Source organism: Ovis aries, chromosome 18 (assembly GCF_016772045.2).
Source record: "Ovis aries strain OAR_USU_Benz2616 breed Rambouillet chromosome 18, ARS-UI_Ramb_v3.0, whole genome shotgun sequence".
In the NCBI taxonomy this organism is placed as follows: Eukaryota; Metazoa; Chordata; class Mammalia; order Artiodactyla; family Bovidae; genus Ovis; species Ovis aries.
This window is the reverse complement of record NC_056071.1, coordinates 29113772-29128161: the sequence shown is the minus strand read 5'-3', so window position 1 is coordinate 29128161 and position 14390 is coordinate 29113772. Positions and strand designations below refer to the sequence as shown.

At 38.1% G+C, this 14390-nt stretch overlaps 1 protein-coding gene and 1 pseudogene across 4 annotated transcripts in view; both read left to right on the top strand.

The window, feature by feature from the left end:
• Positions 1-14390, top strand: part of NRG4 (neuregulin 4) — a 122031-nt gene that overhangs the window by 11174 nt on the left and 96467 nt on the right. For 3 of the 4 annotated variants that reach the window (XR_006056848.2, XR_009597235.1, XM_042235191.2), the window contains one exon: positions 2551-2649. The gene's annotated coding sequence lies outside the window, so the exon portion shown is untranslated. The remainder of the gene's footprint in view (positions 1-2550; positions 2650-14390) is intronic. The other variant, XR_006056847.2, reaches the window with a different exon arrangement.
• Positions 1-14390, top strand: part of LOC101116180 (surfeit locus protein 1-like) — a 38001-nt pseudogene that overhangs the window by 11641 nt on the left and 11970 nt on the right.

Here is a 14390-nt window from a genome sequence, read left to right as displayed (position 1 = left end):
CTGGCATTTATTTGTAGACTTTTTGATGATAGCCATTACACCATTGTGAGGTGACACCTTATTGTGGCTTTGATTTGTGTTTCTCTAGCATTGTTGAGGTGGAGAAGGCAATGGCAACCCACTCCAGAACTCTTGCCTGGAAAATCCCATGGACAGAGGAGCCTGGTAGGCTGCAGTCCATGGAGTCGCTAGGAGTAGGATATGACTGAGTGGCTTCACTTTCACTTTTCACTTTCATGCATTGGAGAAGGAAATGGCAACCCACTCCAGTATTCTTGCCTGGAGAATCCTAGGGATGGGGGAGCCTGGTGGGCTGTCACCTATGGGGTCACACAGAGTCGGACAAGACTGAAGCGACTTAGCAGCAGCAGCAGCAGGAGCAGCAGCATTGTTGAGCATCTTTTCATGTGACTATTGGCCATCTGTATGTCTTCTTTGGAAAAATGTCTGTTTAGGTGTTTTGCTCATTTTTCATTTGGATTGTCCTTTTTGGTATTGAGTTGTATGAGCTGTTTGTATATTTTGAATGTTAGCACCTTGTCAGATGCACAATTTGCAAATATTTTCTTCCCTTCCATAGGGTATCTTTTCATGTTGTGAATAGTTTCCGTAAGTTTATAGGATCTCTTTTCATATTTAGATGATTTCCTTTGCTGTGCGAAAGTTTTTAAGTTTGATTAGGTCCTATTTGTTTATTTGGAGAAGGCAATGGCAACCCACTCCAGTACTCTTGCCTGGAAAATCCCATGGATGGAGGAGCCTGGTAGACTGCAGTCCATGTGCTCACTAGGAGTCGGACAAGACTGAGCGACTTCACTTTGACTTTTCACTTTCATGCATTGGAGAAGGAAATGGCAACCCACTCCAGTATTCTTGCCTGGAGAATCCCAGGGATGGGGGAGCCTGGTGGGCTGCTGTCTATGGGGTTGCACAGAGTCGGACATGACTGAAGTGACTTAGCAGCAGCAGCAGCAGCATTTGTTTATTTTTGCTTCTATTTCCTTTGTCTTGGGAGATTAATCTAAGACTATATTGCTGCAGTTTATGTTAAAGAATGTTTTGCTTATGTTTCCTTCTAGGAGTTTTATGGTGTCATGTCTTACATTTAGGTCTGTAAAGAATTTTGAGTTTATTTTTGTATATGGTGTAAGAGACAGTGTTCTCATTTCATTGTTTTAATGTAGCTGTAAGCTTTCCCAGCACCACTTGTTGAAGAGGCTGTCTTTTCTCCATTGTATATTCTTGCCTTTTCTGTTGTAGGTCAGTTCAATGTAGGTTAGTGGGTTTATTTCTCGACCCTCTATTCTGTTCCATTGATCTATGTGTCTCTTTTTTGTGCCAATACTATGCTGTATTGATTGCTGTAGTCTTGCAGTATAGTCTGAAATCTGGGAGGGATATACTTACAGTTTTTGTTCTTTTTTTCTCAGGATTGCTTTGGCAGTTTGAATACTATGGTTCCTTATAAATTTCAGGGTTATTCATTCTGATTCTGTGAAGAATTTCATGGATATTTTGATAGGCATTAAATTTGTAGATTGCATTGGGTAGTATGGCCGTTTTAACAATATTAATTCTTCTAAGAGCACAGAATATCTTTCTGTTTCTTTGAACCATCTGTAGTTTCCTTTATCAGAGTTTTACTTTTCAGCATGTGGGTTTAGAAATACCATAAAAGTTCTGAGGAATTAATTATGCATTCTGATAATTGGCTTGATATAAAAATTTATATTATATATGCCACTTCTGTATACTTAAGGTGTTCTGAGCCTTGATCTTCTTAGTGCCATATGAAATAAAGCTCTTTGGAAAAAGGAACTTTTAAAGTGGAAGATAGATCATATTGTATACCACTTTTCCCCCCTCCTTTCTCATGAAGTTACCACTTTATTGAAATGATCATTATTAACACTCTGTCCATAATATTGCATGTGAAATTTTTTCTAGATAGAGACATAATGTAACAAGTAATTTTTATAGAGAAGGAAATAAAATTCCTTGAAAGAAAGTGACAGTGTTGGTCGCTCAGTGGTGTCCGACTCTTTGTGACTCTATGGACTGTAGCCCAGCAGGCTTCTCTGTCTCTGGAATTTCCCAGGCAAGAATACTGGAGTGGATTGCCATTTCCTTCTCCGGGGGATTTTCCTGACCCAGGGATTGAACCCAGGTCTCTCACAATGTGGGCAGATTCTTTACCATCTGAGCCACCAGGGAAGCCTTGCCATCTTCTAAAGTCTCTGAAAGGTTTTCCTTTCTCCCACCCAATATTATTTTAATAAAATTCTGTGTCCTTCTTAACCCACCTTCTAGCCTTGTATTTGAAGTATTAACAATAAATAGTTTTCCTGGGGCTTAAAAAAGGGGAAGAAGGAGAAATTAAGCATATTAAAGTTTCTGTTAATTATTATGAAGTTTTCTGAAGGTATACCTAAAGAAATGAGAAAGCTTATGAAATGTGTAAACAGATGCTATTTTCTTCTCTCCATGTGTTACTAAAATTGCTATATAAAATATTTTGTTTTTATTTATGGTAACTACAATTTCTATCAGAGCAGAAGAAATAGAGGTGAATTATAAAGTGAACTATAAAGCTGGTTTCCTCTCTACTCTGCAATCTAGGAGAAGAACTTTCTCCCAAGGACAAATCAGGTAAGTAATTGTTAATTCATTCTTTGTAATGTTTTGGGGCCAATATGTGGAGGGATAATTTGTCAACTATAGCCATAGATTATTGGTTTAGTTCAACTAAGAGACAATAGAAATAGGTTCCATAATATGGAGGATTCTTTAACTTTTAATTTACAGAAGCTTAGAGTTCAATTCTAATGTTGGAAAAGCCTGTATGTATAGAACCATGTTCATGTATGTGTTAACTATTCATAAAATAGTAAAAATAGAAAACTTGTATGCTGGTTAAGTCCAAATCTAGTCTTAGTAATTTAAAAATAATATGAACATAGTTAGAGAAGGTTAAGAAGGTCTTGGAGAGCAAGAATCTAGAAAACAGTTCCAGTTGTTGAGTTTAGAAGAGTGAAGGCTAAGGGATGATATTGCTTTTCAAGTAGATGAGAGACTGAGAATGGTGCCTGTCTTTTCCCCATCTCCATAGAGGAAAAACAGCAGAAGAAATATAGATAAGAAAAGTCAAAGCTTTTGAAATTAAGGATGTTTAAGATTAGAATGATTGACCTTGGGAAGTTGTAGAATCCTTTTTCTGGAAGGTCTTCTAAGTAGTCTGATCATCTGCCAAGAACAGTTTATATATCCATCATAAGGCCTTTTAATTTTATGTTGTTATGGTTTTATTTTGACAAACATATGGTGATATGTATCTAAGGCAGTAGCTGACATGATATATTTCTAATGACAGAATATGTAAACTAGTAGAACTTGACTTTAGGAGTATTGTGGAAACTTATTAGTTATTTTATGACCACAGGTATATTTATGTGTTTTATTCAGTTCCATTGTTGACCATGTGATCATCCTTAACATGTTTAAATTTTCTGGTGCATATAATTCTCTTCAAATACATGTGTTAATGTTAGTAGAAATTGAATTGTGACTCTTAATGAATGACCTCTATCAAGTCTGGAGAGAAGGATGGGAGGATAAATTTAAAGAACAGTTTGTTCAGATAGGATTGTTGAGGACAGCTCTGTGAAATGTGAGACAAGGTGAAGATTTCAAAGGAGAGTGGACCACAATGTGATAATCTGAAGATGGCATTTGTCTCTCATTTCTTCTTATTGATTCAGAGAAAGAGCAGAAGGTAAGGACTAAATAAGTTATATTGGAAACTTATAAGGTACCTTGTGATCTTAGGGGGAACCAGATTTTTTTTTTTAAGAGTAAATTGCAGAGAAGTGAAAAATAGTTTTGGATTAAAGAGTTTTACCTCAAATAAACAGATCCTCTAGTAGTCGGTGGATAGGGCAAGATGGTAAAGAATGATGGAAGTGGAAGAATTGGGTGTGAAATGAGCATGGTTGGGGGAGTTTGAGAGATGTACCTGGCAGTCAGAAGCAAAAGGGAAAAAAGAATTGTGCTGTTGGAGGTGAGTAAATAAAACAAATAAAAGAAGTACTTGAGTAGTAAAGTAGACACAAGTTAAAGGAAAATCAGGGCCATTAGGATAATAATTCTTTATGAGCAGGGATGTATTAAAGATGACCAGTTATTTATACTAAGGAAAATGGGAGGGGATAGTAATTACTCCAGGTCTGAGAATGGCACATGCATGTGAAAAATAACCAGCATGACTGACATCTTATTTCAGGAAAAGTTTTCTGGGATGGTGTTCAAACCCTTAATTCTGTTTGGATATTGACTGTAGGGTTTCTAGGCTCTAGTGACATTGACATAGAAAACCTCTAGGAAGACCAGGATCAATATGGAGAGGTCAGCGGGTTGGAAGTGCTGTGATATTTATCTGCTTCACATCCCTGTATAGAGCTGTAGCCTTTTGTAGGAGACATGCATAATTCAAGACTATTCCTGGCAGCAAAGAATGGAAAGTTTGCCATTGCCTTGTGGCGGTAGCTTAAAAGAGTTTATAAATCACTCACCAGCCAGTTTTGAAACTGTGATTCTTAATGAATTATTAATTGGAGGGAATTTTGCATTATTTCATGTTGTGCACATAAAGTGAATCTTAGTTATCAAGTCATTTTACCTGTGCATAAAATGCAACCATGTACCGTTAGATTTTCCAGCTAACACTTGTTGAGTGCTTCTTATATTTCAAGCACTTTATACATATAAATTAATTTTATATTCAGACAGTTCTTTGAAGTAGGCACTATTATTTTGTCCCCACTACCTCAAACCTCACTTATGGATGAGGAAACTTGGCACAAAGATTTTTGCTCAATTCTGTGGTAGAATGCTCTAATGTGGTAGAATGTTCTAATTAAGAGAAATAGGATTTGCACTCTGGCCTTCTGGCTGTGGACTCATGCTCATAATCCCTGTACCACATACCTTTTTACATATATAAAATTTTTTATTTGAAAGTTGAAAGTGAAAGTCACTTAGTCATGTCCAACTCTTTGTGTCTCCATGGACTATACAGTCCGTGGATTTCTCTAGGCCAGAATACTGGAGTGGGTAGCCTTTCCCTTCTTCCCAACCCAGTGATCAAACCCGGGTCTCCCGCATTGCGGGTGAATTCTTTACCAGCTGAGACACAGGGGCACCCAAGAATACTAGAGTGGGCAGCCTATCTCTTCTCCAGGGGATCTTCCCGACCCAGGACTTGTACGGGCGTCTCCTGCATTTCAGGCAGATTCTTTACCAACTGAGCTAATCAGAGAAGCACAGTTTGAAAGTTACTTGGAAACTATTTTGCTTTGAACATTGTGAAAAGTATATTTATAGGTGGCACAATTTACATCAAAGAAAGTGGCTTTTGTGAGCTGCTACATGGAATGAAAATTGATTTATTGTTTCTGCCAGTACACTCAGTGCTACTGTTAATTCAGAAGACCAGATTGAATGGTATAACCTTAATGAGTTTACCAGGGTCTAACTCCCAGTCTTGTGGTCTTAAGAAAGCTGGTCTGGACAGTAAGTGTCCCAGAGAGGATTAAATTAGTCTGACGATCTCATCAGGTTAAGATGTAGAGCCAGAATACAAATTAATTTAAATATAATCAGATGAAACTGTTACAAAAACCAGTTGTAACAGTGTGATCATTGTATTTTCTTCCAGGTGGTGCATATAGATGAGAAACCAAATTACAAAAGGTTTCTTGGTGAGCAACAGGCATCATGAATATTTTGAATATTTCTTGTTTTTTTCATAATATTTATATTTCAAAAATTCTCAAGGATTTCATCAATAATAGCTGCTATTGGCATGTACTGTCAGTCCTTAACTTATAAATAGCCTCCAGCCCTGTGCCCTCCACCAGGGGCTCTGCTGCCATAGAAACAGTTGTTAATAAACATGGGTATTTTAGAGAATCTGTGGGTTCAGAATTGAAGAAAGGGAAGAGTCTGTTGAAAGCAGTTACTAAGGGTGTTAATTTCAGGGACAGACTCCTAAGTAGGCTGCATTTGCCTGAGTAGAGCTCTGTTTACCTAAAATGTATTTCTGTAGCATTGCCTGAGGGGCTTCCCCTCACTTCTGTTGTTCAAATTTCACCAAATAGAGATTGTTTTTTATTTTCAAACATTCTCTTAAAACTATAAATGTCTCTGTGTGGTAGATATTCTTAGTGACCTCCCTTCTATCTGTTCCCTATTGCTTACTTTCACTTTGTTAGGGGCAGCAGAGTTCTCCGCTCCTAGCAAAAAACCTTGAAGCCAGTCATGACAATCCCATTCTCCTTTGCCAGTGATCGTAAAGGGAAGACTGCTGAGCTCAGGGATTGCCTTTGCTTTCCTGATAAAGAGAACAGACGTGGCTGGTGCTCTCTTCTTTCCCCCTCCTTTGTGCCTTAAATGCAGACATGAAGCCCGGAGATACAGCAGCCATCTTGTAACCATAGGGTGACAGGTATGAGAGTGAAAAGATGATTTTAACAGGCTGAGGACCATGGAGAAGAAGGTTTGACAGAGTCTGGAACATTGTTGAACAGCTCTTCCAGTCTCGGACTGCCTACCTCTAGACTTATGGAGAAAATTAAGGAGAGGAAAGTTGTAACGCATGTTACATGGTCATAGAGCATTTGATTTAACCTATACCTGCTATCCCATGGAAGGCTGACTGTGCAAACTGAGACTGCATGTTAGGAGAAATGAAAGGAAAAATTTGGAATAATGTGCATATTGGTTACTTCTTGTGGCTTTTCAGTAGGATCCTACACAAGAGAGTGAACTCAGATTAGTGCTTCTCAGCATGAAAGCAGAGACGCTAGAAGAATACAGCTTTGCTATGGGGATAACCTACCTTTAGCTTGTACTCTAAATTGACAGAGTCCTGTAATTTGAAATTTTGGGACTGAGGGTGGTATCTTCTTACCTAAGACTTGTCATTAGAATTGCCTTGTCTTTTATGATGGTTGGCAGCTAAGAGATGAGAGTCTAGATTATTTCTAGAAACTTCTAGAAACAATTTTTTGGTTGTGATTACTCACGCAAGGACTTCCCTGGTGGCTCAGACAGTAAAGCGTCTGCCTACAATGCGGGTGGCCCGGGTTCAATCCCTGGGTCGGGAAGATCACCTGGAGAAGGCAATGGCAACCCACTCCAGCATTCTTGCCTGGAAAATCCCATGGATGGAGAAGCCTGGTGGGCTGCAGTCCATGGGGTCGCTAAGAGTCAGATACGACTGAGCGACTTCACTTTGGCTTTTACTCACACAAGGCACTGATCTGAAGCAGTTAAACCAGAAGCTTGATATGTTTTTGAGGGAACTGTAGTACAAAGCTGACAATTAGTTGTGATTGTCTTTACCTTCCAAGCAGTCCTCATCCTTTTCTCTCTATGTCAAGCCAGGATGAAGTAGGCTACAAAAGTTGTGAATCCCCTGGAAAGGTCATCCACTTCAAAACCTACCTTAGATATGGCTGCAGAGGACAATGACAAAGCAGATCCTCCTGAGGCTTAAAGTAGGTGCGGTCAGATTGACTGACCAAGGGATTTATTGCCTGCAGGGGAATCTGTGATTTCTGTCCAATAAGATATCATATGGATTGTTGATTGTGGTCGACTGTGTACTTCTTATTATCTCCCTTTCTCAGTGGAATTTTTATTGAGATCACTTTGTTCTTTTTCATCCTTGTATATATGTGAGAGGAGTTGTTTAGAGACATCTTCTCTTTCAGCGATACAAATGGTCAGATAAGAGTTGTTGTATTTGGTCTTCATAGAGCAGACAGAAAATCAACCAGAGATCCTGCATCATGCAATGACTGGATGACAGAGTGGGGCTGTCTTCCTGGAAGAGAGGATGAGTATGTTGTGTTTAACACTCATGTAAAAAGTGTGTGTGTGTGTGTGCATATTGAGTTGAGGACTGCAGACACTGTTGGCTGACCAATCCATATTAATTTCTTACCTCTTTTGTAAAAATTAGAGAAGTTAAATATTTGATTTTCCAGTCTTCCCTATTGCTACAATAGTCATATAATACAATTGTAGCCCATAAACCTGCTGAGTGACTTCACTGATAAAAGAATCAGACAGGGCTAGAGTTAATGCTTGGAGCTGCGGTGACCATCTTGAAATCATTAGGCAACAAACTGGAATGGAAAAAGTAAACTCACTCAGGCCTGCTCTTGCCTTCTGCAATGGCCCACACTCTGCCCGTGGAGTGTGTTTCTCTCTAAATAAATCCATTTCTTACCTTAAAAAAAGTAAACACACTCAGGGTGGTAGAACAAAAATATTGACGATATTGATGGCATCATTGATTAGTAAACCACCCTTAGCAATCACCAAGTTGAAAGTTTTTTGTCTCGTGAGAGAAGTGAATCCATATTGTTAAGACTCTTGTGAACTGAGTTCACTGTTGCCTACAGCCCAAAGCATCTTAAACTGATGCAGTATAAATGTCTGTTTTCTATACTACAACCTCAAAGATAGTTTTTGTTTATTGGTTCATTTTTAGCATGAAGTCTTATTAGTAAATAGTTATATGAAGTGAGAAAAATATTTTTAAAAAAGCTTTACATTAGGCTGATTCACATTTAAATGGCATTATTGATGTGTTACTATGGATAGGCATCTTCTCCATACGTGGCCACCCACTTTGGTTCCTTTTTTGAAATAGAATATGGGTATAGTTCAGCATTGTACATTTAATATAATTAGGGAACACCTTTTAGAAGTTGGTTTCCCATGCTGAGGTATGCAGCAAGAAAAGCTGAAATTGTTACCACCAAATAAAAGTCTTCAGAAAGAAATTGCTGACTGGAGTAGAATACGTTCAATATAAAGTCTTGGCTTTTGTATAGAACAGTCTTTTAGTTCTGCATCGTTGACTACTAGTAAATGTTTACTACTTCCAAAGTGATGTTTTACTCTCTATGCTTTATTTCAGAGCATGCATTTTTTTTTAATTCCAGTGTCCTTTTAAATGTTTTTCAGAACATTTCATCATTTCAGAACAATTTTTTATTCTAATTTTTGCCTCAACTATATGAGGTTCACAATTGTATTTTTCTGTTTTTTGCCTTTCTTAACATTAATTGGTTGTAGAAGACAGGTGTGCCAGCTTTTTATATGAAAAGGAAATTCTTGAATACCAACCAAAGGTAAATATGGAGTTAAGGAGAACAGGCATATTTCTTTGGATGTATTCTATAGAAAAATTATATTTGGCTTCAAGAAAAACTGGCTTTTTTATTTGTGTTCACATGTTGACAAAATGTGATCCAAATCATTTTTTTTCACTTCCTAAAATCTATTTTAGTCTGAAGGGATTTAAAAAAATACATTAAATTTTAAAAACAAAAGCTTTTAAAATTGTTTTTAAAATAAGCTGAAAAGGGGTGATGCTGAAAATCTTATTACCATGTCTAAATACACATGAAGTTATTTTGAGGTATTGAGAGGTATTGGTCTCCACTGATTTTCTTGCTTACTGGCTTCATACATAATATTTTGCTTTCCTTTCCTGATGTACCCTAAGTCAGGCCTGATAAAAGAACTACTAATATTGTAAGACTAGCAAGCTAACATCTAAGTGGGAAATTCTTAAATATATGATAAGGCTATTTTTGAGCAACCAATGTAAACTCTTTGATCTGTTTCAGCTAAGATTTGAACACTCTATAGAAAGAGTTTGAAACAGAGCTTAAAGCTTGAGGATTTTCTTGATTTACTCTTATTTTTAAGCATGTGTTGTTGGAGTGGTGGCTTTTATGACTATCATATACAGTCTGTCTGCTGGGTGATTATCTACTTTTTACCCTGTTTTCCGGCTTTTCTTAAATCATGTATGACATACATGTGCCCATCCTTCACTCTGAGATGCAGCATTGCTGGGTGGATGCCTCCCTCTCTGCCCTCATCTTACGCCACTATCTGCTCAAACTGCATAAGTCTTCTCTTAGTACAGATATCCCAGTTATCTGTCTACTATCTAAGTCCCCACAGTTATGATTCCAAAGGGAAGTCAAAGGTATAATAATATTCAGTAATGAATGAATCACTTATAAAGCTGACTGTCCCTCATACATGCATTTTTGTCTAGCTTAGGAACATTGTTGGCTAGTCTTTTCATGATTGTTGAATATTCCTGTAAAACACAAATACAATACAGGTGATTTTAGGGCGCAATTATGAATCTTGAAAAGATGTAGAAGAGATGATGAAAATGATGTTGGGGAACTCAGATCACAAATGAAACCAATGGCAGATGAAGATGTGGCAGACTGAGGCCGCAACAGGTGAAAAATAGGGAAAGTGCAATGATGATGACGACTCATCTCTTAAAAAAGTTCAATATTAGGATTCAAAGAAGGCCTTGGGAAAATTGTCAGCAATGTTAAATTTTTTACAACCATCTTTACAATTGTCCACATGGAAAATAAACATTAGGTGAAGTCTGTTTATATATGATACAACTTTGTCAGAAAAATTATGCCCCACTCCCTACTTGATTTGTTCATTCTAAGGATTAACACATTGATATCACTTATATATGGAGTCTAAAAAGAATGGTACAATTGAGCCTATTTACAAAGCAGGAATAGAGTCACAGTTGTAGAAAACAAACTTATGGTTACCAGTGGGGGAAGGTTGGGGGTGGGAGAGATAAATTGGAAAATTGGGATTTACATATACACACTACTGTACATGAAACAGATAACTAATACTAATCTACTGTAAAGCACAGGGAACTAGCCGATACTCTGTAATGACCTATATGGAAACAGAATCTTTAATAAAAAAAAAGATATATGTATGTGTATGGGCTTCCCAGGTGGCGCTAGTGGTAAAGAACCTGCCTACCAATACAGGAGACATAAGATACTTGGATTCCATCTCTGCGTCAGGAAGATCCCCTGGAGCAGGGCATGGCAATGCATGCCAGTATTCTTGCCTGGAGAAGCCCATGGACAGAGTAGCCTGGTGGACTGGAGTCCATAGGATCCCAAAGAATTGGACACCACTGAAGCGACTTAGCATGCATGTATGTGTATAACTGATTCACTTTGCTGTACAGCTGAAACTAGCCACGTTGGAAATCAACTACACTCCAAGAAAAGTTAATAAGAATTAGCACATAATTGCAATTATAACCCAAACTCTTTAAGTATAAGATGAAATAAGCATCAAAATTCTTACCCCTGCTTTTATATGAAATTTTCATCTCTGCTTAAAGTGGATTTTTGTTTGGCTGTGCTCTGTGGCTCATGTGGGATCTTAGTTCCCTGACCAGGGATCGAGCCTGTGCCACTTGTATTGGGAGTGTGGAGTCTTAATCACCAGGGATGGTTAAGATGCTGTACCACCAGGGAAGTCCCTAAGCAGACTAACTTTAAACGGCTTTTTCCCCCCTAATAGCGATCAATTATCTTCAGAGAAAGTGATCTCATAAACATTCTGTACCTGGGATATAAAAGAATTTTGTCTATCCGATATCTGGGATTTTGAGACTATATTTACATATTCCACTCATAAGTAAATTCATGAGACTAAATATGTACAGTCTATTTACTATGGTAAATTTTTTAAAATTCTGCCACTTACAAACTGTACTTTGAGAAACGTCATTTCACTTCTCTTGGTGTCAGTTTCCTTTTTTTTTATTTTTATTTTTACTTTATTTTACTTTACAATACTGTATTGGTTTTGCCATACATTGACATGAATCCGCCACGGATGTACATGAGTTCCCAATCCTGAACCCCCCTCCCACCTCCCACCCCATATCATCTCTCTGGATCATCCCCGTGCACCAGCCCCAAGCATCGTGTATCCTGTATCGAACATAGACTGGCAATTCATTTCTTACATGATAGTATACATGTTTCAGTGCCATTCTCCCAAATCATCCCACCCTCTCCCTCTCCCTCAGAGTCCAAAAATCCGTTCTATACATCTGTGTCTTTTTTGCTGTCTCGCATACAGAGTTATCATTACCATCTTTCTAAACTCCATATATATGTGTTAGTATACTGTATTGGTGTTTTTCTTTCTAGCTTACTTCACTCTGTATAATCAGCTCCAGTTTCATCCACCTCATTAGAACTGATTCAAATGTATTCTTTTTAATGGCTGAGTAATACTCCTTTGTGTATATGTACCACAGCTTTCTTATCCATTCATCTGCTGATGGACATCTAGGTTGTTTCCATGTCCTGGCTATTATAAACAGTGCTGCGATGAACATTGGGGTACATGTGTCTCTTTCAATTCTGGTTTCCTCGGTGTGTATGCCCAGAAGTGGGATTGCTGGGTCATAAGGCAGTTCTATTTGCAATTTTTTAAGGAATCTCAACACTGTTCTCCAAAGTGGCTGTACTAGTTTGCATTCCCACCAACAGTGTAGGAGGGTTCCCTTTTCTCCACACCCTCTCCAGCATTTATTGCTTGCAGACTTTTGGATCACAGCCATTCTGACTGGTGTGAAATGGTACCTCATTGTGCTCTTGATTTGCATTTCTCTGATAATGAGTGATGTTGAGCATCTTTTCATGTGTTTGTTAGCCATCCATATGTCTCCTTTGGAGAAATGTCTATTTAGTTCTTTGGCCCATTTTTTGATTGGGTCGTTTATTTTTCTGGAATTGAGCTGCATAAGTTGCTTGTATATTTTTGAGATTAGTTGTTTGTCAGTTGCTTCATTTGCTGTTATTTTCTCCCATTCCGAAGGCTGTGTTTTCACCTTGCTTATAGTTTCCTTTGTTGTGCAGAAGCTTTTAACTTTAATTAGATCCCATTTGTTTATTTTTGCTTTTATTTCCAGTATTCTGGGAGGTGGATCATAGAGGATCCTGCTGTGATTTATGTCGGAGAGTGTTTGTAAAATGAAGCTAATCCCTACACTGTAAGACTGTTTTTAAAAATTTATTTGTTTACTTATTTTGCTGCACCAGTCTTAGCCGTGGCATGTGGTGGGATTTGTAGTTGGCAGCATGTGGGATCTAGTTCCCTGACTAGGGACAGAACCTGAGCCACCTGCATTGGGAGTGTGGAGTCTTAACCGTAACTCACCGGCAAGTCCCCAGATTACTGTTAAGGACTATATAATGTATATGAGGCTTCTGTTATTTTGTCTGCCATGCTATGAGTGTACAGTAAATGGTAACTCTTATTATTAACTCACATGGATATTAATGTCAGCCACATTTGAACATTTTTTTTTTGGCTTTGATTTTCATATCCACAGTTCTTGTTCATTAAAGACCAAGAGGGCATAGAGCATTCTGTGACAGCCAAGGTATCATAGATATAATTTAGATTCTTTCTTGAGTGATCAGTTCTATTATCTGAATCTGATTCACATGTGGGGGCTAACAAAGATTTTCTTCTCGACCAGTCTCTAGCCAGGGTCCTCTAAACTGTCTTCTTGACTAGACACCAACCTTGGACACAACAGTAGCCATGTCTTCTAACAGTTGATGCCACATCCCTAGAATGACCCTACCCTCCCATCTCCACCCCCTTTCAAGTGCCTGCTTGAGGAAAATCAAGGCTGCCAAAAGAATTTATTTTTTATTTCAGCCAGCACCTGAAGATAAAGTTCCTATCTCCCAGTCTCTATGGGAGTGTGGGAGCTTACCTTGGATGACTGCCAGTTAATAAACCCAGATGGGACTCGCATGGAAAGCCTTTGCACCTTCTTGCTTTATGTAATTTTGCAAGTCCTTCACTCTACTAAGCCTCCACTCCCCTCCCCTCCCTATTCCCTCATTCTCCCTTGAAAACACCCAGTCACCTCATAGATCCTTGCCTTCTTTGTTATAGATTAATTTACCATATATACATAGGTTTGTTTCTGGGTCCTCTATTCTGTTCCATTGATCTATGTGTTTGTTTTTATGCCAGTACTGTACAGTTTTGATTGCTATAGCTTTGTAATATAATTTGAAAGTGTGGAATGGGATGCCTCCAGCTTTGTTCATCCTTCTCAAGGTTGCTTTGGCTATTTGGGGGTCTTTTGTGGTTCCATACAAATTTTAGGGTTATTGGTTCTATTTCTATAAAAAATACCATTGGAGTTTTGATAGGGCGTGTCATATGTAGCCTTTATTACGCTGAGGTACGCTTCATCTACATCTGCTTTGTTGAGAGTTTTTATCATACATAGATATTGAATTTACCGCATAGTGTTCTTTGTGGAATCAGGCTTCAGTCAGGGATCATTTACCTTTAGCCTGAAGAAATTTCTTCGTTGTTTTTTGTAACTAGGTCTATTAGCCACAAATACACTTATCTTTCATTTTAGTGTGTCTCTATTTTGTGTCATTCTCTGAAAAATATATTTTTAA